General features: G+C 38.8%; 1 protein-coding gene across 3 annotated transcripts in view; it reads right to left on the reverse strand.

The window, feature by feature from the left end:
• Positions 1 to 27,003, reverse strand: part of ADGRA1 (adhesion G protein-coupled receptor A1) — a 484,111-nt gene that overhangs the window by 198,135 nt on the left and 258,973 nt on the right. The gene's annotated exons all lie outside the window — the stretch shown is intronic.

Below are 27,003 nucleotides of genomic sequence, written 5' to 3' on the forward strand. Positions count from 1 at the left end.
ATTTTTAAAATTAAGGACATGGTTGATCTAGTGTTGGTTTTAATTTATATTTAAGCTTGTTTAGAGGCAAACACACCTAATGTTGGTAAAATGCTACAAGCTGGAATTGTTGATTTAAGGAAAATATGGCCACATAAGGCTGCCTTAACTGAAGCACCATGAAATAGGAAGAGGAGGAGGAAGATAAAAATAAAATGTACAGAGATGGATTTGAAGATAATGGGGAAAGCTACAGCCATTGGCTTCATGCTTAGGGGAGACTTCTATGTTCACTAAGGAACTTATCACACTAGATGAATCCTGCTCAGAAATGGGATTTAAAAATAGAAAAATCCTGCAAATGCAGGATGTTTTTCAGATGACATTTCTTCCAAACAACAATAACGCAAAAATAAAGTGAATGTAAAGTGGACAAAAACAATAGTTTTTTTACTTTTCGGAGCTTCCCGAGAGTAAAAAGGTGTAATTTTTGTCCATGTTCCATTTGCTTTATTTTCGCATTATTGCTGTTTGGTGGAAACATGTCTGAGAAACATCCTGCATTTGTGGGGGTTTTCTACTTTTAAAATCCTGTTTCTGAGCAGGATTTGTTTAGTGTGATAAGGCTCTTAACAGACTTGCAGAGATGTTTATACATGTAGTGCTGATTCTATATAACTTATTTACCATGCATCCAAAAAGCTACAGAAAGGTAAAAATTAGACCATGAATCAATTCTGGCTACACTAGGGAGGAAGTAGAATAGTTCTCAGGACAAGAAAGGGGTATAAAAACATGATGAGCAAAGAGGACTTGGAATTTAAGCAAAGGGGGGGGGGGAGGAGCCAAGAAGAAAGCAATCAAATATAATTTGCCCCATTTTGTTGAATTAAGACTTTAGCACTCTGAAAGGGAATGCTTAACCAGCAATATGCCAGAACAGGTTTGTCTGTGTCATCACTGAAGACTTGTCTTGAGTTAACACTAAAAGTTTGGGTCTTGCTTCCACCAGAAGATCAGGGAACTTGAACATCAGGGGATCTTTGCTGAAGAAGCAAAGTTGAAGAGACACATGATTTTTCAGTAATTATACTACTGAAAAGAAGGACACTGTTGGGAACACTTTAGCCATGTGCACTGTAATGTAGTCCTGCGAGCCAATGCCTTACATTTACTTTCAACGAAATGAGTTGTACAACTTCTCATTTGTGGTCTGGATTTCAGTTCCTAAGTATTTGTTTGGTTAAAAACCAAGGACATGTTTGGTTAAACCCTGCCAAACTCTCACACTGAGCAGTGTCAATGTTTACATACATTTATTGACAGCAAAGCTCTTACATTTTTGACATTCAAAGTAGAGCTACTATAAACCTAGAATTATATAAAGACCAGTCCTGATCCCGTCCCCATGTGAATATCTTCTTGGAATCCTTGCAGGGGAAAGGTAAGAAGTTTCTGCAAAAAAGTGGGCATGGCAAGTATTTTAGTGCCCAGAGAGAGGAGGGAGCAAGGATTGCAGCTGGAACGGATAGACAGCTTGTTCCCCAAGCAACTCTCTATTTGTCTTCCCTCTGTTCTGTCCCAGAATGGTGCACAAAAGAAGTTTCATGCAAACTTCATCCCACAATTCCCTGTCACCCTCATTTTTCTCACTGCCCTCCATTGCTCTTTTTTTATCTCAGCACGCTCCTGGAAGTTTCCAACACTCCCCCCCCCCGGGGGGGGTGTGCTACCATCCACTTTGGAATCACTGTTCTAAACAATGAACTTCCCCTTAGCTCTAATAAAGCAATTCACATTTTTCAGTCCCTCCAAAGAGCACGTCCATCACCCTCCAAAGCATTCCATTCCACTGTTGGATAACTCTTACCACCAGAAAGTTCTTCTAAGTGTTTAGGTAGGATTTCTTTTCTTATAACTTAAGTCCATTGATTCATGTTCTTAGACCAGTAGAAAACAAGCTGGTCCATCTTCTACATGACATCCCTTCAGACATTTAAAGATGGCTATCATGTCACCTCTCAATTTTCTCTTTTCCAAGCAAAACACACCCAGCTTCCTATGCCATTCTTCATGGTGCTTTATTTCCAGACTTTTTATCGTCCTGGTTGCCCTCCTCTGGACACATTGTCAGGTGTCAGGAGAAAGGATCCAGCTTTACTAAGCAGTTATAACACTGGAGAATAACCATGGTTCTAGGAAACTCATACACAGTTAAGACGTTGAATGTATAACAATAAATATGTCCAGATCAAAATTAATATGTAATAAACAACACAACCACACATAATCTATTACTAAATAAAGGATCAGAAGTCTGAATACAAATCATCAGTCAGATGGGGATAGCTCATATGAATGGCTTAAATTCACAAAATACAGGGCACCACACTAGCTGCTTCTAAGACACTTAGGCCCTCTACAGACTGGCATAAAGAGCTGGCATGGGGACAGACTGGGGGTGTGGCGACTGTATGCTGGGTGCCCCGACTCTGCTCCACACATCCCCCACACTGCCTGCCTGACCAGACAGCAGGCAGCTTCATGCCGTGTCTTTGGTGCAGCATTTACATGCGCTGCACCAAAGAAGTGTCAAAAAGCCGCTGCCATGACAGCAAAGGTCACCTTTCCTCGCTTTAAAAAGGAGTGACATTTTGCTGCTCTTTAAGGATTTAAAAAGTGCTGGATTGGGGCCATGGCATGCTGTTGCTGCGGCCCCAATCTGGTGCTTCCAGGGGCAGCATGGAGCCACCCCTTAAGAGCCATTTCCTGAGCTCCTTAGTGAGAGTAATCTTTAATGGTGTTGGTGATTACCTTTAAAGCCCTACATGGCTTGGGCCCAGAGTACTTGAGGGAACGCCTTCTTCCCTATTGTCTGTCCTGCACACTAAGGTCCTCTGGAAGAAATCTACTACAGCCAAAAAAATCTAGGCTAACATCTGTCTCCCAGAGGGCCTTCTCTACTACTGCTCCTAAACTATGAAACGATCTGCCGGAGGAGATCAGTCACATTTCCACTCTGGCAGCTTTTAAGAAAGCACTCAAGACGGATCTCTTCCGGCAGGCCTTTCCAACTTAGTTACCCTCCCCAGATATAGAGATATTTGTCCCCTCATCTGTCTATTTCCCCCCACCAATGTTTCTGCCTATTTTTTGTTTTTTCAATGTTTTCAATGTTTTCAGTGTTTTAATTGTTAAGGAAAAAACAACATGGGATATACAGTGATAGAAATAAAACATGTATGTGAGAGTCAGTATGACTAAGCAAAAGCAATTAAGAAGCCACACAGGTGTAAAAGGTAATGTAATTTAGCAGTCCTAAATGCCAAGGACAGAAATGCAGAGTGGATAATTGAAAGCACCTGAGAATTGTTAAGTGGACAAGGTGAGATGATGAAATCATTTAATTATGGGTTGAAATATGAGAACCAATGAAAATGGATGTACACGCCCACTGGGTGGAAACTGACAAGAGTGGGTGGTGTTTTCCAATGGCTATAATAATTGTTATGAATCCCAATGTATTGTGTGGGTAGTTGTGGAGTAGTGTAGATAGTTTGGAGATTGTGAGGGCATTAGTATTTGTATATAGTAGAATAAAGTAGATCTTTTATATAAGACTACTGAGTTGTCTGGTGTCTTGAGTGAAGATACAAGAGCCAGCTGGATCCTGGAGAAGTGTGAAGACTTCTGTGGAGCAAGAGTGAGAAGGCTTGGAGAGTTTGTCAGGGTCTTCAGCCTATTCTCTGAAACTCTGCTGCTTTAGAACAAAGCTTTAACCACTGGCCAAAACTGGTCAGCGCCGGTGCATAACAAGGTGGTGAGTTAGAGCCAGAGGTGAAGAGCTACAACTCCCATCATCCTTGACATTAATATTATTACTGTTTAATTCTGTTTTAGTACTGGGAATGGGGAGGGGTGGTAGGTCTAGGGTTTGATTTTTTAACTCTATTGTAATTTGTTGTATTTTATTGTTATAACCCGCCCGGATTCTTCGTGATTGGGCGGGCTAGAAATAAATCTATTATTATTATTATTATTATGCACACCGACATCCCCCTCTCTCCCTTACTGGTTTCTGGCTGCTTGATTCATATTTATAGCAATATAATACATATGCACTCTGCTGTATTTTGTCACTTGAGACCCTAAGTTCAAAGTGGCTTTTATCACATTTGGCTGATATACCAGCTTTAATCCTACATGGACACAGATAACCTCAGTGCAGTTATCTACACACTAGTAACCTCCGGTCTAGATTACAAGGAACGCAGGGCTATATCTGAAGAGGGTTTTTTTTAAAAACTGATTTAGTGCAAAAGAAAGCAGCCATTAATCCCCTGGTCATTTTGAACATATCATCTCATTACCCAGTTTCATTGGTTTCAAGTCAGTTTCTGGGCCCAGTTCAAAGTACTGATACTAAACTTTAATGCCTTAAGTCAGGTGTGGAACCAGCAACCCTCCAGACATTGTTGAATTTTAACTCTCAGTATTCCTCACCATGGGCTATGCTGTCTAGGGCTGCTGGAAGCTGTATTCCAACAACATCTGGGGCATTGTACAATTGCCATCCCTACCCTAAATGGCTACCTGAAGGACTGCCATCTAACAAATATTCTTGCCCCATCATTAAGATAATCTTTGGCCGGTCTTCTCTGGGTACTTATGCCAACAGTTGTGTGATGGGTTGCTACCAGAAAAAGAATCCCCTTGGTAGCTCCTGTGGTAGGCTAGGCTATGATCTCCTTTTTCTGAAAGGCATGCAGCTTTGATGTATTCAGGCTGATTAATTTGTATTTGTTTTATTATGGATAAATATTATACAAACACACACACACACACACACACACACACACACACACACTTGTTTATTTCAAGGACACATTAAATGGGTTTACATCTCAAACTACTGTCAGCTTATACCAGGTGCTGTAGGCTATATTTCAGAGGAAAGAACTGGCAAAACCACTTCTGAGTATTCTTTGATGAAGAAAACCCTGTGAAATTCATGGAGTTGCCATAAATGGACAGGTGACATGAAAGAAAGACAAGGGAATATATTATTCAGAATGTAGCTTTCTCTGATTTAACACTACATCGGATTGGCTCCAGGTCTGGTCTAGCACATGTGGTTGACTCAACAAGGTCTGACATGTCATACAGACCCTTAAGCATGCTCTACAGTTAATCCTCACATCTTCTTTTTTTTCTATTGGCATTAACCATTATATCTCCAGGACTGGGAACTGAGGCCATTTCACACTACAGAATGACAGCACTTTGATTACACTTTAAATGCCATAGCAATAACTTATAGATTTCAACCCATGGATTTTCGGAACTGGCACTTTGGTAAGGATCTATTGCTACCTGGCTGAAAATTGATACCCTACCTAATCTGCAAATTCCAGCATTCCATAGGATAGAACCAAGGCAATTAACGTAGAATCCTAGTACTGTAATCGAATAATGTGAAAGGGACTCAGTTCAAACCCTGATTACAAGAAAAGTCTTTACATGAAGCAACTACAGTTCGTCATCGCCTTACGCGGGGGATCCATTCCGGATCCCTCTGCGTAAGGCGAATTCTGCCTATGCTCGAGCCCCATTGGAAACAATGGGGCGCGGGCGCGCACAGGGCGCAACAGGCGCATGCACCTATTCAATTGAATGGGACGCACCACCCCTTCCGCCCCGCGCGCGCCCCACGGCTTGAGTGTGTATGCTCAAGGCCGCATATGGCGCGCCTGCGTATGGCGCGGGCGCACTGTATATTTTTGCCTACAGTGGGCAGCCTTCTAAAAAAGTCATATGTGATAAAGATACTGATTAACAGCACACTAAAACAATTCCAGTGTTTTAAAGATTAGAATCAACATCATTACTGCTTTCATAACAGTTGGGAGCTGATTTTTAATCATAGGATAAATTACCACCAGAAAAACCTTAACCCAGCAAAACCAATCTTGAAGTTTTAATGTGTTATCGCTTAGCTCTACTGTTATTCAATGGTGAGTTTTAAGTTTACGTGCATTCAACAGAACTGAGCAATATTGAAATTACTTTCCATTTAAAAGAAATATTTATCACATAAGAAATATTGTTTTCTAATCCTAAAGCATCATTAAAAATTTAGATCATTACACATTAAATTTTTTCAACAGTGATTTTAACATTAGGTTTAAAAAAAACTATTAAAAAGCAGCAGTGTTTTAGCCCACTTTTTCCTTTTAAAAATGGCTTCCTACAGTGAGGTGGCTAATATTATCTTAGGAAAAAGTCTCTTGTTTATGCTTATACTAAACGTGTAGAAGAGCCTCTCTAATATAATGATTCTTTTTAAAATTCAGCATGTGCCCAAACTTTATCATACCAAACATAACCATGCTAACTAAATATTAAATTATAGGCTTCACAAATTCTAAGCAATATCAGTTCCTTAAACTATACAAAGCAACAGCCCTCATAGTACAATTTGACATAAGCCGACTCTTTCCTTAGCATCATACATTACACTTTATTCAGGGTTTCTTTGCCTCCCAGACAAACCTAGAGACCTCTTTCTGTCATTACACAAAAGGTATTCAATTTCTTATAACAGGGATTTAGTTTATGAGAAATAAAAGCGTTGACAAAACATTTGCTTTCATTACTGCAATTCTACCCAAAGGGATAAATTTAAGCTTCTCCATTTTTGTAAATTTCTTAATTTCTTTCTAGACTTTTGATTAATTGTTATGAAATAATAAACTGTTCTTCTTCATAATTGGAATTTCCAAATCTTTAATCCCTTGTCCCACTTTAAAATGTGAAAACAGTTATTTGATTGTCCTCTTCTAAAGTCATATTTTTAGTCAGCAATTTTGTTTTGTCACAATTCACTTGAAACCCAGAGCATGTCCCAAAAGCTTTATTTCTACCCTAGAGAAGCCTTAATTGAGTCCAATGAGTTTTGTATCACTATCACAAGATCATCCGCACAAACTCTCAGCTTGAACTGTTCTTTTCGTTTACTCTCACCTCATAAATTCTGTTCTCTTGTCTAATATTTCTCAAAAGGGCTTCCAATGCCAAAATAATCAGTAAAGGTCAGAGGGGACAACCTGTCTAGACCCCTTTTGACTCATTTTATATTTTTTAGCAAAAAGATGTTAACAAAAGAAGATGTTAACCTTTATGACTTACATTTGTGGTAGTAGTGCTAATATGGACATTTCCAAGCTTTGCCCTTTGAAATTCAATCCCTTTAAAATCTTGGTTATTTCTTCAAACCCAATTTAAAATCTTAAGGTTATACAGACATTTTTTACTTCAGCAGTCATTCATTCAATATCAACTGAATTAAACTGAATTGATTCCAAGCAACGGACTTTTCCCCAGGGATGGCGACACAATATTCCCATTTGGCTATAGCTTAGTCCCAATGGAATATCAATATTAAATGGGCATTTTGAATAAATTTGTTTTGACAGTTTACTGAACTGTTCTTCAAAATAACTCCTGGTATATTGTGTTAGGTTCATTCTCATGTTTTAAAAATAAAGTGGTATTTAGGTAGTGGCAGAAAGGAAGATTCAGAACAAGCATTTTGGGCACTTTTGCAAAATGGCTGCCATGGTGTGAATGACAAGTCAGAAAACACCTGCTTCACATAAAGCAAACTTATGAGGCTGAGAGAAAAATAACATGTCTAAGAAGCTGAGGAGAATACATAGGGAGGGTCTGAGCCTCAAAAACACAAGTGCATTCTTTGACTCAATAGTTTTTTGTTTCATCTCTGGGCACCATAATTCCAAAAGGATGTGGAGAAACTGGAGCGTGTCCAAAGGAGGGCAGCTAAAATGGTGAAGGGTCTGGAAACCATGCTCTATGAGGAACGTCTTAGGGAGCTGGTTATGTTTAGCCTGGAGAAGAGAAGGTTAAGAGGTGATATGATAGCCCTGTTTAAATACTTGAAGGGATGTCATATTGAGGAGGGAGCAAGCTTGTTTTCTGCTGCTCCAGAGAACAGGACCCGGAGCAATGGATGCAAGCTGCAGGAAAAGAGATTCCACCTCAACATTAGGAGGAACTTCCTGACAGTCAGGGCTGTTCGACAGTGGAACACACTCCTTCCTCGGAGTGTAGTGGAGTCTCCTTCCTTGGAGGTCTTTAAGCATCTGTCATGGATGCTTTGATTGAGAGTTCCTGCATGGCAGGGGGTTGGACTGGATGGCCCTTGTGGTCTCTTCCAACTCTATGATTCAACCTCCATTTCAAAGAAAGCAAACACACACATTCTCTCTCTCTTGTTGTCAACTTTTCCGCTAGCCTAACCCAAACACTCTGTATGGGACAAAGACTCGAAGAAGGCAAGAAAGATGAAGGGATTAAAAGAAACATATTGGAGCAAGGGAGATAGAAAGGAGAAGAAAACCAAATACAAGTGGAAGTATGAAGCAAACTAAAAGGTATCAGGAAGAAAGAGAGAAAAAGAAACCCAGCCATACTGAGTGTGGAGGGAACACAACATCTTTCTCTTTTCCCTTTCCTTCTCTGGCTGCTTTGCTTCCTTCCATTCCTGCATACTTCAAATGAGTCCCTCTGTTCTTCTTCCATCTTGCATTTTACCTTTTTTGCCTCTGATTTTTTTTTAAAGGAGAGACATATTAAGTCAATATTTCTCACTTCTTATTTCAGCCTTATGTAGCTTTCAAGGCTGGTATTATTCCCTTTTGACTTGTAACGGGAAGATAGCCGAGAATGTGGAAGGGGATGGCCAGTACAGAGGTTATGTGGAAACTATAATGTTCATGAAATGTTCATGGCCACCACTAGGCCCCAGCTTTAAAGTTGTTACAGAGTTAAATTATTAATTTAAAAGCTTTATTGGTTAGCATCATGATGATTCTAGAAAAGCACACTTTTTGCCATTATTACAGAGGATCCCTTAGATATGAATGGTAGACAGCTAAATTTGTGATAAATCTTCCAGGTGTCGTCTAGTTATTCACTAAATTGTTTCTGTATCAAGGGCTCTGTAACTTTGTTGTAAACATCCATTGCCATTTTACAACTAAAGTTCTATCTTTGTCAAGACTTCCTTCAGAATTTTAATTTCCAGCCTATTTTGTGCAATATTATCAATAGATGTCATTAATTTTACTTGAAATGCATGCTCTAAAAGCTAATGTACTGTGTTATTAACTGTTACAATGTCAGTGTTTTTATTATCCGAGTTTCTTAATTAGTGTATAGGCTATTATTTACCATCAGACTGCACATGAAGGAATTTAGCAATTTAGCTTTTGTACCTCATAATAAATAAATCACCTGGATAGTGCTTTTGGGGAAGTCTCGTGAATAACTTTTTTATTAGTGCAAAAGTTAGATGGAATTTTGAATGATGATAGAACAGCATGTTAATGCAAGTAGTTACATCATAATATGTCATATGAAAGCAATATAACAGTTGTACATGAAAAGGATCTCATCTGATTTTTAAAGAGCCAAATCAAGATGATGAACAAGAACCTGTACTTTACATCCCTCTTTTAAAAAAATGGATATATGCAAGACATATGGTTAAGAAAAGAGCAGCTGTCTCTCATATATTATAGGAAAATCCAATTGTGGCATACTGAAAGATGTTAGAGAAAATTAAGGTAATGCCTAGGACCCAGATCCCATATAACTATGCCTCTCACCAAAGTTTCCCATTTTAGCTTTAGTCTTCTGGCTACTTTAGAAAGTAGCTTTCACCCTATATAAATTATCTCATATAAAAAGATCATGAGAGAAGACTTTTCTTTGGAACTTGGGGCCCATTTACACCCACAATTATAGCACTATGATTCCATTTGAACTGCATTGGCAACATCCCATGAACTCTTGGGGTGTGTAGTTTGGTGAGGCATGGCAGTGCTCTGGCTGAAGTATCCCTCTCTAACCTCAAATCCCAGGATTCTGTAGCAGGTAAAGTGAAATCATACTCTATAACTATGTATTGCAAAATAGCCCTTGCTTTTGACCAATTAGATACAAAAGATTAATCTTGGTAATGGTAACTAGATTATGAATTTTCTTTCTCAGGGAAGCTTCTAGAAACAATTCGGCTCCAGCTCTTCAGTGGTGGAAGGACAGCGAGATAACATAATTTTTATTTCAACAAGCTTTGGGAAACAATGGGAGAATTTAAACAATACCAACTGCTGACCTTCTCCATCTGCATGGCATTTCATTCCTATCAAGACTATTTTGGTTTTGGATGAGTTTAAATGGGATTATTTGTGATTTTATTATTATGTTATTGCTTTCCTGAAAACTATGCCTAACAAACTTGGAGAAAACCATACAAGGTACCAAATATAATATTAAAATGTTTATTTTTTTTAATTCCCAAGGCAGCTATCCCACCCAGGAAAGTGTAAGTGATCCCCTCCTGCCCCTTTTCCCAGTGGGCCTTCCCAAGGCAGCTATCCCACCAGAAAAATGGTGAGGAGGACTGGTCCCCTCCCGCTCCATTCCCAATAAGGTAGCTGCCTTGGGAAGACTGCTATCCCACTGGGAAAGGGGCAGGGAGCCAGTTAAAGGGATGGGAGGACAGGGGAAGAAGAGGAGCATTCGCCTGCTCCTCTTCCTTTGCCCACCTCTGTCTCTTTAACTGGCTTCTGTGGGAGGAATTATTCATGGATTTTCCACATTCGCAGGGGTCTTGTGCCCCTAACCCCCACGAATGTGGTGGACTGACTATAATTACCAAATAATATAATGAACTAAAATTACACAAACAAAAAATATCTAGAAATTAACAATTATATAACCATCCACAGAAAGGAACAAACAGGGTTTTTTTTTTTGTTACAAAATAGACTTTTTAAAAATAGATTATCACCGCTACACAAGAGCCCTTAGACATGAATGGTAGACAGCTACATTTGACAAACAGTACTTCCTATACTAGTACTCGATTAAATTGCTAAAGGGCTAAATGAAGGTCCATGAAAAGAATTGTCTCTGTCACACCAGTTTTAAACCTTGTATCCTGAATTAAACACTACTTCATTTCCTCAGGTGTCAAGCTATAGTAGTGGAATAATAAACAAACCAACCTCACAGAGAATTGTCTGTCATAACACCTTCAAGTCTAGGAGGCTTGGTGAAGCAGTGCCCAGCTTGTTGGGGGCAAGTGACTAACAGATTGTAAACACTTAGAGAGTGCACAGCACTCTAAAGCAGTATAGAAATGTAAGTGATATTACTATCGCTATTGTATCGTGGCTAAACACTACTTTGCTGTCCTGAAGTATTCATAATATGGGGGGGGGGGGGTATACATTCCAAATAAATAAGTACATAGTTTTTTTGTGGATTTTTCAGGCTACGTGGCTGTGTTCTAGAAGAATTTATTCCTGATGTTTTGCCAGCATTTGTGGCTGGCATCTGAACCCACCAAAAACAACAACAACACAACAACAACCTGTGCATGCTGGCCATGAAAGCCTTCGACTTCAAATAAGTACATAACTCAATGAAGATGTCAGCTCCGATTGCAGCTCCCCTTTATTCATTTGGTCTTACTCCAAAGTAATTGTGAAATGCAGAAATCCTAATCACACTTACTTGGGAGTAAGAACTATTGAATAGAGTGGCATTGACTTGTGAGTAAACATGTATAGATTTAAGCTGCAAATCAATAAGGAAAACTGCCTGCTCTTTCTTCCATTGATAAGAAGAATTCTGATAACAGAATCAGAAAACAGTAAAAAAAAAAATGCCTTCTGTAGTACTGTTTGGGAGCAGTGGGGAGCTAGAAAGCCAAATGCTACCTTTTATTCAATCCTGGTGTCTCAGTACTAAGTCACATGTGTGTTTTTTTAAAGGGCTAGACAATGGTCTGACTGAAAGCAAGCAAGGGCATTAAGGGGGAGTGATGTAAGGAATGATGTGGTTACAGTAATAATTACCCAAAGGAACTGTGCCTGCTGCTACAGAGTGATGCATTCTTTTTCACACACCTCAGAGTCAATCCCCTGGTACCTGCACAAGTATTTCTGCTGCAGGGCTGAATATGATACAAAGGAATAATGTGAAAATTGATAAAAAGTGTTTCACTTATTTAGAATGCAAAGTAATTTTAGAGTGCATTACATCTCTTCAAGTGAAGTGACTTCATTAAGCGGATCATTGCCTACCATGTGAGTTTGTGAATTTATAAATAAGGTAACAGCTCATTTCAATGCAATATGGATATGACAGAGTGGCAGTTTCTCCCACATTTTCAAAGGTTTATTACCTACTTGCAAAAATGTACTCTGCAGTGGCATTTGAGCATGTTGTCTTGAGGTTTTTTTTTTTAAGGGCTCAGTTTTGAAAAGTGAATTAGTTCCTATCTGCTGGCATTTCACTGACACTTGTTAGCTTAGCCTGCCTCTTTTTGCTAGTGGAGGAAGGGCAATTTTCATTATTATATATGGATATGGAGTTTCCCTCAACAGAATGAAAAGGGAAAATGACTATTTTCTAGCTCAAATGTTTGGGTTTTTCCCTCAATAGCACAGCTGCTTGCATAGCTGCTAATAAGTACACAGTAGGTTGAGTATGCCACCATTCTTGTTTAACTGCACACCCTACCAAGTTTTTAAAACCACAGGGGACAATAATTAAAGATCAGAGGAATAGTTCAAGGAAGAAAGAAGTAGCAATCTTAGATGGTAATACTTTACTACTTACTGTTCAAAAGCAAGTCTGTTCCATAAACATTACAGTATATAAATGACTAATACCTTCCTCTCACATCATTAAAATTAATGAAAATTTGGTCACTGATGCAAAACAAAGTAGAAGTGGCCTCAGCCTTTCAACAGTGTTTGGTATTACATCATTCAGGCACAATGATAACGTCATCTCCCAATAAAGTAAGTGATTAGCTAAGTAGTAGAGACTAACACAATGAACTAGGCATTGTGCTTAAGCCTCCACAAAAACATGGTCCGTTATTATGGTCTGATTACTACTGAGAGACAAAGTCAATAGTAATATCATTTGTTTATGTTAGATCAATACTAATAAAGCATTTGAAGAATTCATTTGAACAATTTACAGGAAATATATCAGGCAGAAAAGATTACATAATCTCCCTTCAATATAGTAATGGAATTCCAAATTTCATATCTCCATTTTAAATGTATAAATCTTAAGGGGGGGGAGAATGGGTGAAGGCAGCTGTTGGCCCTGAAATCATAATATTTTAATATATATGAAAATGTACCATGTGAAGCACATCTAAAGGCATTTTAAGCAGTTTCAACTTTCTTACTGAGCTGTTACATAATATGAATGTACTCTGCAACCAAACTGCATGATAGTTGCAATAAAGTTATAACTGCCTGGGACTTGCTGAAGGGTTCTAGAGTCAATCAACAGATTTGAAGATACAATCCAAGAAGGACTGTTTCATAAATCATATTACCTTAAAAACCTATTTTAATTGCTTTTTAAAAATGAAAGTCTTTAAAAAGTATACAGAAAACAGACAGAGGTATTATGTAAATCAAATTTATTTACAGTCGGCCCTTCTTATACACGGATTTTTTATACACGGATTCAAGCATACACGGTTTGAAAATGTTCCAAAAAAGTATAAATTTACCTTGATGTTCCATTTTTTATAAGGGACACCCTTTTGCTCTGTCATTATACTTAATGGGACTTGAGCATACACAGATTTTGTTATACACGGGGGATCTTGGAACCAAACCCCAGCGTATAACAAGGGTCCACTGTACACAAGTGTTAGCTTACTATTCAGCAATTGATTCACTGTGGGTGCCTCTACAGCTTAGAAATCAAAGCAACCCCAACAGATTACCATCCAGCTTTTAATTAAAAAAAAAAAACCCCAAAGAAGGAGACTCCACCACTCTCTGAGGTAGTGTGTCCCAATGTCAAACAGCTCTTACTGTTGGGAAGTTATTGCTAATGTTGAGGTGGAATCTCTTTTCTTCTAGTTTGAATCCAATGCTCCGGGTTCTAGACTCTGGAGCAGCAAAAAACAACCGAAGGCACACTTTTACGAGTGTCTCTATCGGGAATAGAACAGAAGTGCTTCAAGAGCATGCAGAAATATAGACAGAAAGCCACTTCTATCTTGCTGCTTCTCATATTTCTTTTGCAATGTGATAAGGCTCCAAGTAATAATACACAGTGGGAAGGAAAAATCTTACTTTTTGGTTAACCAAAGCGAATCATCACATTAATTCTTAAAAGCTAAGTACTGGCTATTCTTCGAGAACATGTATCTTTCACTAGTTAAAATTGAAGCCAAGAGCTGCACATATTTCTTATTATACTTTTCAGTTCTATTACTATTAATGTTTATCACTATGAGAATGTGCTTTGGATTTGTCAGGTTGCATTAGGGAGGATGTCTTTATGGTAGAATGTTTCAAGCTGAACTCATTTTATACATTTTAGCATGATACTTATGCAGAAGATACCAAGCCCTAAAGCATGTTGACAAGGATATGGCTTTGATCCAAGCCATATCTAAATTTGGGCAGTGAAGTGCTTCCACTGATGCCTTGGGAGCTACAATTTACTCAGACTTCTGTCTTCATCTCCATTATATCCCACACCTCACTCTGGCTTTAGGAAGTCACAGAGGGCTTCATTGGAAAGAAGAGAATGGGTATGCTTGAAATCCTGCTTGAATGAATCCTGCTTGAAAATTGTTAAACTAAAGCCTTGAATGTATGTACAGTCAGCCCTCCTTATACATGGATTCAAGCATCCACGGTTTGAAAATGTTGAAAAAAGGTATAAATTTCAAATATCAAACTTTGATTTTCTGTTTTTTATAAGGGACACCATTTTGCTATGTCATTATATTTAATGGGACTTGAGCATCAATGGATTTTGTTATACACAGGGGATCTTGGAACCAAACTCCAGCATATAACAAGGGTCCACTGTATGTCTATAAGTGTGTGTGTGTGCATGTACATGCCATGCGTGTCCATGTGTGTAATACACTTTGAAATCATAATTTATTTACCTGAATGCTTTGGACAAAAAAATGGATTAAAGCTTATATCCAGCATTGACCTGTAAAAAAGCAATACACTTTTGCAAAATTTGAAATCCTATCAAGACGGAAAGTAAGCCTATTAATGTGTTCAACTTTCTTTCCAAATGCATATGAATTTTAGCCTCTAAATTGGTCTGCATAACTGGAAACTGCAGCTCAGCCTGTTCAGTCTTACATATCTACTCTATCTTATATTTCTAACACATTTCATATTTACCACAAAAAGGTGCATATGCCATACAACTGTTTACCACAGAGTACAAGAACTACAGTTCCTGTAATTTCTGTTTGTTTCATATTCTCAACAACAAAGAACATTTTGAATGTGTGCTCAGTCACAAATTTTCACCTCTAGCAGCCCCTGTAGGCCACCCAGGCACCAGGGCCCTAACTCAGTAAAACCCCAAAGTGATACTTAGGCTTCTTGAAGTAGAAAAACTCCATTTCTGCAAATATTTCCATTAATACTGGGCATGGCAGGGCTCCAGAGGCCACAACAGTAGACACCCCTGATGTAGCCTAAGGAAACTTCCCAACCATTTATCATTTCTTGCTCAGACAGTAATGCACTGGTAGCTGGAGAAAATAAAGATTTGTCTTAGAATAATCTAAACTAAGACTAGAATCTTGTTGGTTAGTCCTGACTAGACCTATTTAATCAACTGTTCAATGGTGAGTCAACACATAGGTAAATCCTATTGATTCAATGGTTTATCCTACTCAAGAGTAACAATGGGATTGCAGCCATTAAGTATACTGTTGTAGATTTCTTGAAATATTAAGAAATCCTCCTTTATTCTCAGCAGCAAAGTCAACCTTGAAGACTAACTGGAAACTTCAGCTAGTGCAAAATGCAGCTGCTGGACTGCTCAATGGCATTACATTCAGATATCATATAATACTGGTTCTGAAGGACTTGCACTGACTGCTAATATATTTCCTCCAAGAACATCTGAGGCTGCCCAGCTATGACATGTTCAGACACCATGCCCAAATATGGGATATTAGAGTGGTTGTTCTCACATACCTCTGAGTCCAGGGAGGTTCTCTTCAGAAGAGAGCAGACTACAGCCTCCTTCAAGACAGCAGGCACCCTCTCCTGATGTAGTGAGGCATTTACCATCCTTTGGACCCACCCAATCAATCCATGTCTGCTAGATTTTAAGAGCAAAGATGGACAAGAATCAAGAATACATATGGTGGGATGGGCCTATCCAAACGTCTTATTCATATCATCTTACTGCACAACTGATACAAGAAAATTGACCAGATGGTGCACTGGACATCTCCCTAGATGGTGCAGTAACTGTGGCATTAAGTTCTGAATGAATATGAACAACTTTCTGCTCAAAGTGCCTGGTAAATTAATCATAGCAGGCAGGCACACAATACATACATTTACCTAGGAGTCATCAGGGTTTACTCTTAAGTAGGCACTGTAAATCTTTAAATTCAGACTTTTCATTCTTAATTGTGTCAAGTCACAGGGAACATTACAGTGCCAGGGGTTATGCAAAACAGAGGCCCCTTGAGTTCAGTGTGCACTGAATTGCCATATTAAAATGGAGAGTACAACACAGAACAGCAGAATGGATAATCAGTGCTCATCTCCACAACAAGAGCATGAATTCAAAATGAATGAACATTTCAGCTAATTTTATTTCAATTAATCTTATATAATGCATTTCCATCAAAAATGGCACCGGAGACAGCTGACAACAATAAAATCCAAACAGAAACCATATCAATTAAACCATGAGCACTAATCCGTTAAAAACACAGTGATAAAAAGAAATAAACAGTTTTAAGAACCCTTCAGCAGCAGCAGCAACAACAACAAAGCTTAAATGCTAAGGCCTGTGTGATTCATTGTCTAATAGGAAAGCAACAAAGACAGAACCAAGCCTCAATTGGCATGGAGTCCCATTGAGAAGGCCCTTCCACACTTCCCCACCAAACATGCCTATAGTGGTGGTGAGACTGAGGCCTACTCTCTTTAGTGGTGGTTACTCGCAGGTAGGTGTGCATGCCTGTATGTAGCCTCAGAAATGTAAATGCCTTACAGTGAGATTCTATACGCGACCACTCAAAAGTCTGCATGTTTTTAAAGGTATTCTGGGATTTCATCTGCAGAGTTTGTTACAGTAGCAATTGTAAGTACATTTCTATACCACTTATCAGTGCACTTAAGCACTCTCTAAGCAGTTTACAATAAGCTAATTGCCCCCAACAAGCTTGGTATTAATTTTAGTGAGCTACAGAAGGCTGAGTCAACCCTGAATATCAAACTCACAACCTTGCCACTATGAGTGAGTGGCTGCAATATCGGCATTTAACTACTGTGCCACCTATACTACAAAAACCAAAGAAGAGGAGATACTTTGTATTTTTCTTCCTGTTGTTGTGGGACCAAGGAAGACTATATCTCACTCGGTCACTTTGTGTCAGCTGCTCTCTTTAGTGCTCAAGATCCTCTGTCTATATTATGAGGGAGAGTAATACATGTGGTCTGTCTTACAGGGCTCTTTTGTAAACCCACTGGGGAAGTCACATGCTCTCAGACTTAGGGGAAAGTAAACCTCCTCTGAACAAATCTTGGCAAGAAAATCTTAAGATAGGGGCCAGTTTTAGAGTTTCCTTAAGTCAGAAATTACTTGAAGGCACACAACAACAACAATGGAGATAATATCAGGGTAGGGAAAATGGGTGTATGGTTCTCCAAATAAGAATTTTGTCCATAAGCAAATGAAATTTTCTTTCAGTCCTCAATTTCCAACATTGCAGGAAAATCATTCACACAGAGAATTCTTATCTTTGTTGTGTTTGTATTCCCTTCATGACTTTGCCTGTCCCTTTTCTTTGGATGCTTAAATTATATTTGTAAATCCTCAATTGAATAAGTTTCTGCAATGCTAGAAATTTGGGAACTGAGGAAAAATTTCTTTGTGGAACAGAAATTTTATGGGGGAAGGAATGGCTTCATTTGTGTCCCCCACATAGGGGGGACAGCTAGGCTAGAGAAGAAGGTTGAGGGGTGAGCGCCTGGCCTTCCTCCCCTCCGCAACCCACTTGTTCCTTTGGAAAACAGCCAGGCTGGAGAAGCAGGTTGAGGGGTGAGCACCTGGCCTTTCCCCCCTCTGCAGCCCAGCTGTTCCCTCAGGAGACAGCCGGGCTGGGGAGAGGCTTATGGGATGAGCACTTGCCCTGCCTCCTCTCCCCCCCCCACCCTCACTGTCTCTCGAGGGGCAGCCAGATTTGCAGGATGAACTACAAATCTTCCATTCTCCTTCCCACCCTGGCTGTTTCCTGAGGGTCAGCAAGGGTGAGGGTGAGAATTGGGGGGGGGGCAGCACTCATCTAAATGCAACTAACTTCATTCTTTCAACTCTTTCTTAAAGCAGGAAAGGAGTGGGGGAGGAAATCATTCTCTGCAAACTAAGAAAAGGACAGGATGTGTTCAGTCAGAAAATGCTAGTTGATCTTAAATTAGCCTCAGCTCAGCCTCTTCCTCTTGGTACTCCTTTCCAGTGGGCCAAACAAACAGGACAGGAAGAAACTGTCTGGCCTCCTGTTCTACTTAGCTTCCCAATGGCAAGCCGAGTGAAAAGAAACCCCACGTTATCTCCAATCTGTGATTGCAGATAATGCAGAACATCCAAGAAAATTTGCATCAGAAAGCACAGGGAATTACATTATATGAAACACCATTCACTGAACTGTTCCTGGGAAAGCCAGGCAGCCTCTTTTGAGATAGGCTTGCCACATATTTGTTTCCACTTGAAAATCATTGACTAGGGCTGCTGGTACACTATAGAATTAATACAGTTTGACACCATCCTATGTGTCATCGCTCCATGGAGTTTATCACACGGGGGAGAAAGTGTCATGCCCCTGTTTTTTTTTTCTCCTGTTACCATTGCAGAATTGCACAATAGCAATGAAACAGTAATGGGAGATGATCACATCTAAATCAAAAACGATGCAGTTCCACTTTAATTACAGAAGAATAGCACTTTTAGTGTACATACCTGAAGTGTTATGGTTCCATTTTTGTAGTCTTTGCACAGGCGCAGAAGAGATATCCTGGCAGTTCAGGAACTAATATTGCTGAATAGCAAGCTGGGAATGAATCTGCAATTGCAGTAATGTGCAACTGCGCAATTGTAGCGCTTTGTAAGTACACACTTGTGGTAATAACATTTAGATTGTGCTTTTGAGATGTTATTAACGATTTAAATCGTTAATACAATGTGATGGGAACATGCCACTTTGATAACTTGTGGGCAACGCGATCATCCCGACGTCGTGTGATCATCTTCTTCGCAATGGTGCAATGGTAACAGAAAAAAACGGGAGCATGATGTGTGTGTGATAAACTTCCATGTGATGGAATCCTGGGGTTGGTACTTTGTTGTGGCACCACAGCTGTCTGCCACAGAAAGTTAAATAACTCTCAAACGTACAAATCCCAGAATTCCATCACATTGAGCCATGGCAGTGAAAATGGTGTCAAACTGCATTAATTCTGCTGTGTAGATGCAGCCCAAGAAGTATGTACCAAATATCAGGATTGGCTCACTCCCACAATGGAAAGTGTTAATTAAAGCAATTAAAGGCCAACAATGATATATCCAAAGTGTATTATAGCTGTCAGTCATAACTAAATACGAAAAAAACAGAATGTTTCCCAACCACTAAAGGGGTCAGGTAAGTATGCATTCTGTCAATCTGTTCAACATATACAAGAACCCCGTGAATATGGAAAAAACGCAAATAACAAGAACACCACGTTTTTACCAGAGAGAACACCTTTCTAGGTCCTCCAGTGCAACTCTGGTCAACGTCCGACAGACACTGACCATAGATCTGCGCTGGAGGAGCTACAAATGCCTAGTAGAGGATTCTCTCTAGGAATCTCTAGGTCTTTCAGTGCAACTTTTAGTTAAATTTGACCATAGAGTTGCACTGGAGGACCTAGAGAGAACATATTAATCAAATCCACGAATAATCAAAGCCACAAGTATCAAAGCCACAAATATGGAGGGATGAGTGTATTCAGAAAATATTATACACTGAGCAGGCTTAGACTCAGAGGCTGGAGGAGTGAATATCAGAGGAAGGAACATTAACAACCTAGCATATGCAGCTGACATCATACTACTAGTAGAAAACAACAAAGATCTAGAACAGTTAATTTTTTAAAAAGTCAAAAGGACAAAGTGCTAATGTAGGCTTAATGTTGAATATAAAAAACAAAACAAAACTAATGGCCATGGAAAAACTAAATGAATTCATCCTAGACAGTGACAAAATAGAAATAGCCAAAGAATTCCCATATCTTGGATCAAACATTGATCAGAGTGGAGACTGCAATCAAGAAATCAAAAGAAGACTAGGGCTGGAAAGGGTATAGGATCTTGTCTAGTTCTTGTATAGTTACCCCTCCTACTGAATGCTAAAGTTAGGATTGTCCAAGACATTGTATTCCCTATCGCTATGTATGGATGCGACAGCTGGAAAGTAAAGAAAGCAGATACAAAGAAAATAAACTCTTCTGAGATGTAGTGCTGGAAAAGAGAGCTGAGGATACCATGGATGGTCAAAACAAACAAACAAACAAACAAACAAACAAACAAACAACAAAGGGGTCCTAGAACAGATCAACCCTGAACTCTCCCTGGAAGCTAGGATGACTAAATTGAGGCTGTACTTTTGACACACCATGAGAAGGGAAGACACTTTAGAAAAGGTAATGATGTTAGGAAAGGTGGAAGGTAGCAGAAACAGAGGAAGACTGCAAGCCAAATGGCTAGATTCAGTCAGGGAGACTACAGGCCTGAGCCTGCAGGACCTCAGCAGAGAGGTAGGGGTTTTTGGAGATGTCTCATCCACAGGGTCGCCATGAATCGAGGTTGAGCTGAGGGCAGCTAACAACAGCAGCAGCAACAACTATTAAACTAGCAGGATATCCATTAATGTTACCCAAACCAACACTTGATATAATTTTCATTTCATTTTTATAAATCTTCAGACTTCCTTTTGTTTTGTTTTATGTCAAGAAAATGATGAGATTCTACTAATTCAATAATTTTACAAAAACTAATTTTTTACATGTGGTGGTTTGGGGACAAATGGATGCAGGAAACCATTTCATTTTCAAGTGGAAATGAGTTGGAATATCAATGAATTATGAAATTATGCAAACATAACCATTGTACTTTAAAACATCCTGCTGTAGAAGACAGACATAACTTGGATTCCAATTCATGGGCAGACTTAATAAAATCTTACATTTGGTTATAATTAAGAAACCAAGGTTTTTTAGTTCTCTGAAAACCATATCTGCCCTTTAAAATATTTTGTTCAGTGAAAGGAGACATGACAACCCATGTTTGGCCAGGAATTTGACTTGGACATTTGCAACAAACATGGCAGAAATATATAAGAAAAGATTAGGCTTCGCTAAAGCTCTTTATACAGTGATGTACTGCCAAGATTTTATACAAGGTTTCCAAACAAAATGTTCTGCTGTAGCTTGAGATAAATCCTAGATGGCTGGCATATTCCCAGGGGGAAGGGAATCTAATCATTTGTTTTTCATTTTTAAAGCACAATCCTTTGTCAAAACAAAGAAAAGAGGCATCAGGACTTGGAAGACAAGCAGATTTGGAGAAAATGTTAATTTTCTATACCTGAAAAATATGAACAATGTGTTACTCTAGTTATAACAGTGAACAATGTTTTGAAATGGGAGAGCACAGTTAACTAGCTGGCTCGCTGGCACACATCTATGTGTCTTGCTTGAACCATTAAGCAGTAGGGGGGAGTTGCAGGAGCCTCCAATGTTGTGCTAAGCGATTCCTCCACTTTTTCTGTACCTACAGACTGGAACATTTAAGCTGGCACACAAAAATGTGCAAAACATTTGTAAAACATGAGGTAAGTACTAATGGATTCCAATTCAGTAAGAAAGAATGTGCAGTGCAGGGATGGAGGATAAATTTGTTGCATTCATATTTTAATATTTCTTATGGCCTAAACAAACAAACAAACAAACAAACCATAACACAAGTATATAACTGTTTTTGCATCTCTCTCAATTTTGCAACACATTTTACAACTGTATAAATAAAATATGTGCACAAGTACATATGCACATCATCGAAATTATGAAAATTATACACACATTAGGAGAAGAATATGTACAAAAATGCACAGGTTAGGAGATAATGGTAAGAATCAGCTGCTACTGCCACAATCTCTTTGCTCACTTTGGGACACATGTCACACCTGGGTGATAGCAGGTAAGTGAGTAGCAGTTCCTTCTGGCTGCTGCAGATGAATGAGCAGGCTGAGTTTGGCAACAGGTTTTCCTTCACAGCACTGCTTGGGAAACCATGTGATCTACAGAAACCTCTACAAGTAATCAGTTCAGACCACTGGCAAACATTAGATGGGGAGAGGGGAAAATATTTGAACCCTGCCTTTCTCCAGAGATGGGATGTAAGGCGGCACTGAACTAAATCACAAGTACCAATGAAGCCACAATACATGTATATATTAAAACATGATTAAACCTGTTATATTTTCAAACACCAAATACATTTTAGACATCACACCATAAATAATTAAAATAATTAAAATTTAAAACATTAAATTTTACAGAACATCTGTTAAACCCATGTCCTTAGCAGATAGGCAGTTGCCAAAGACCTGTCTGAAAAAGGGTGTATCCACACAGAAGAAATAAATCAGTTTGACTCCACTTTAACTGTCATGACTCTATACTGTGGAACCCTGGGCTTAATAGTTTAGTGAGGTACAAGAGCTCTTTGACAGACCAAGGTGAATACCTCACCAAACTACAAATTCTAGGGTGGCACAGGGTGGAGCCATGACAGTTAGTGGTGTCAAACTGCTTTATTTCTGTAGAATGGATACAACCCAGTTCTTTCCCTGCCTAGGGAAGGACAAAAAGAATGGAACCAGCCTAGTTTCTCTCAGAAGAGATTTCCATAATTTGGGAACAAGCACTGCCTTCTCCTACATCCTCACCTCAGACGGTGGTGCAACTGAGACACAGGTCTTGCTTGTAAAATTTAAAGTAGGAAGATTTATATGAGAGAATATGGGCTTCATGACAGCCTAGAGCCAAGTCATATAGGGCATCATAACCAGTCTTTGAATTGTGCCTGCCAAAGCTGGTCAGTGAAGAAAGCAGAAAAAAGAAAATAAACTTGTTTGCGAAGTGGTGCTAGAGAAGAGTGCTGAGAAAACCATGGACAGACAACAAAGGCAAAACAAATGGGTCCTTGAACAGAACAAGCCTGAACTCTCCCTGGAAGCCAAGATTATTAAATTGAGACTGTAATGCATTGGCCACGTCATGAGGAGGAATGAATCATTAGAAAATACAATAATGTTAGGAAAGGTATAAGGCAGCAGAAAGAAATACCACATGCCAGATGGATTGACTGAATCAGGGAAGTCATGGGCCTGAATCTGCAGTGGGGGACAGGGAGTCTTGGAGATGTCTCATCTACAGGGTGGTCATGAGTTGAGGTTGACTTGAGGGCAGTTAACAATAATAACAATGGATTAGTAACATGGGCAGCTGCTGTCAACTGTTATATATTTCCAGCCCAAATAAACACTCTAACCACTGCTTTTTGGACCAACTGAATTCCCACTCTTCACACCCCCAAATCCTCAAAGTAAAGCAGGCCCACCATTTCCATTCATGTGCTGTATCTACTTTTGCTTTCTAACAAATCTTGGAATACATCTGATATATTCTTTTTTTTTTAACATTTCACTGAAAAAGCAAAAATTAAACCACAACCCAAAATAATGCCCTGGAAAGTACAGACAAAAGGTGTGTTCAAAGATGCTGGAAGACATCTTTCCATAAAAATTTAGATATGATTGGGGGCTGTCTAGAAACCAAGTCCCACTGGGTGTATTCAATAAGAGGATGCCGAATCGTGTGGAAAATCAATCTACAGTGTAAGCCTCTCACTCTGTTATTATTGTCTGCAATTATCTCCATTAACCACAGGCCCCAAAGTCTAGTCCACCATCCTGCAATGTTCAACTTTCCAGTTGCCCAGTTCTTAGCTATAACAAGCCTGGCAACAGCCAAAATGAATCCAGTAAGTTATTTGTGTTGCAGGACTTTATTTTGATTCCTAAAAAAGGAGAACAGGAGAAGGAGTGGTTATGAGTGTATGCTTTGCTTAGTGATCTTGGAGATTAGCTGCAAAATTTCTGTCCAGTATTCACACACTAAGGGACATTCCAACTAGGTTCTCCTATAATCACAACCACTCCAACAATTTGGATTGGCATTGGTAGGCATACAAATCAGTTTGACGGGGGTAAGATACCATCAGTGGACCAACTTAATAGTATTCTCTTTAACTGCATTGGACTTAATTTTAAATGGGAAATGACTTCACATATTTTCCCAAGTCCTACTATCGATCAAAAGGGAAAATTCTGCTCCCCACCCTGCCTTATGAAGATTCAACTTCCCAAATGTTTCTTCAACTGGACAGTTGTATATTTGTGCTATTTGGCCTTTAGAATAGATACCCGGAGAAACACAGATACTGTATTTTTTTTAAGTAAGTGGCTAAGGGTATTCCTATACCCAGAGTGGTTTAAAAGTAATTGTATCTATATTATTTGATACTAGATCTGATGGCCAGGGCCCAGAGCACAGGTAAGTTGCTCTGTTGTCATAGGTCCCCCACTGTGGAACAAGTCCCTAAAGGTATACAGGCCATAAATCTCCCAGCTTCGAAATTGTGCATGTTTCTCTGGGCTGTGGGCTCCTTCCCATAAAGGGAAAGGGAGGGGGGCCAAGAGATGCCTCCATTTCTTCCACAAGACTAAAGAAGTAAGTAAAAAAGGGTTATGGCAGATTTTAGTAAATTTGTATATACGTAGATTCTGAAAAAAACTGATCAATTAATTCATTTTAATTAGTATTTTATATTGTTGTTCTATTTTTATCCTGTTTTTAAGGGGAGGAGGGGGTTGGGGTAAGGGGATTATTTAGAGCTGGTTTTTACTGTATTATCTATCGTATTGTTGTTATTGTGTTTTCTAACCCGCCTCGATCCATAGGGAGAGGAAGACTATAAATAATAATAATAATAATAATTATTATTATTATTATTATTATTTAACTAAAGCGATGTTGCTCAAAAGAGAAAAACAGAGTGACCTCCAACAGACCAATTTTGATTTAATCCACTTAGTGATTGGCCCATAATTGTGAGGGATAATTTGAGAGATATCTCTTGTGATGACGATCCCTAGATACTTTAGACCTGAGGAGATGATTTGTATGTGTGTTAATCCTTGCCAAGAGCTTAAGATTTGAGGGATTGCACTGAGGCAAAGCATCTTAGATGTTTGATAATCTCTTTGGAATCCAGAAAACCTGCCAAACTGTTTCAGTACTTTATCAATTTCTTGGAAGGAGTCAGGTAAGTTTTTAATGTACAGCAGCACATCATCTGCGTAAAATCCAATTTTATGCATGGTCTTATTAAAGTCTATCCCTTCTATCTTGTTATTATCTCTAATCAATGTTGTGAGAGGTTCCAACACTATAGCAAAGAGAAGCGGTGACAAGGGACAGCCCTGCTTAGTGCCTCTTTGCAAGATGATGAGTGCCAAGTCCTCCTTATTAACGTATACCATCACTTTTGATATGTCCTAATAAGAGCAAACAGTGAACAAGTTATCCTTGGGTCAATTATTCCATATCACCAGTTATATAATCCCTGATCTCAGATTCACAGAGACCACCTGAAAATATTGATCTAAACCTAAATTCGAATCCACTTAAATTAATATCACCAACAGGATTTCTCATCCTGCCCCTCAAAATGTATGAACCATTTTGGATAATTTCTAAAAGATTACAGGGAAACAATTTGCATGCCTGTTTTATTCTTGTACATTCTCCCATGCAAAGACGTGCTTTCCAGAATCACTTAAAAAAGTAAATCTTCCAACACCATATGCCATATTTGAGATTCAAAAGTGTGAAAGAGAAGGGAGGGGGAGATAGGAAGACCAAATTTAAACATTTATGAGTTCTTGAAGCAGCTTTACATCACTGTCTTGGAAGACATTATTCTGTAATACACAATCATTCCAAACCTTATACTGCAGCACCACGAATATCTATTCAAAATCATACTATGTTAAGTGGAATCTTGTACATTCCCCCAGATCACTGTGTATAGAACTGTAGACAATTGAAACAAGCTTCTATTCAAGGATATGAAATTGTTCAACTTGGAAAACTTTATTAAAATTAAGATGCTCAACCAAATGCAAAGTTTGGTTGATGCTATTTTCTACTAGATAAGAATTTATTTCTTCTGCTTCATTATGTGATATAATAATACATTCTACTAAGAATCCCATTTCTATGTGTTTTCTATGATTATTTCAGACCTTCTAAAATCAATGATACTATGGCTTTGAAAAACTATAAAGACCGCTAACAGGCATAGCATCTCCAGAAAAAAAAAATTTCTAGATACATTTTTATTATGTTCTTACTGTATTAATGTCTAATAAATCAAATAAATAAATAATATTTTAACTGAAATGAAGCATGTTGGCTGAACATATGGTGGCAACCCTGGGAAGCTCTACTTAATTAAAATATTTACCTCTTCCCTTTCCAACATTTTCAGGGTGTCTCACATAAACACAAGCTAGACCTTAACAAAATTAGAACTCCAAAATGATAATGAAACATTCCTCATTACAATTAAGCAAACAGCCCAAAAAAAAAATCCTCACTAGAAGCCATTTTTCAATATTTTGAAGCTTTTATTCCTCTTATATATTTCTATTTCTTCTAATAAATTATCCCCCATTCCCAACTATGAGCCTGGAAGACAGAACAGAAGAGTGAGTTTCCT

Source organism: Sceloporus undulatus, chromosome 3, assembly GCF_019175285.1.
Source record: "Sceloporus undulatus isolate JIND9_A2432 ecotype Alabama chromosome 3, SceUnd_v1.1, whole genome shotgun sequence".
NCBI classification, from domain to species: Eukaryota; Metazoa; Chordata; class Lepidosauria; order Squamata; family Phrynosomatidae; genus Sceloporus; species Sceloporus undulatus.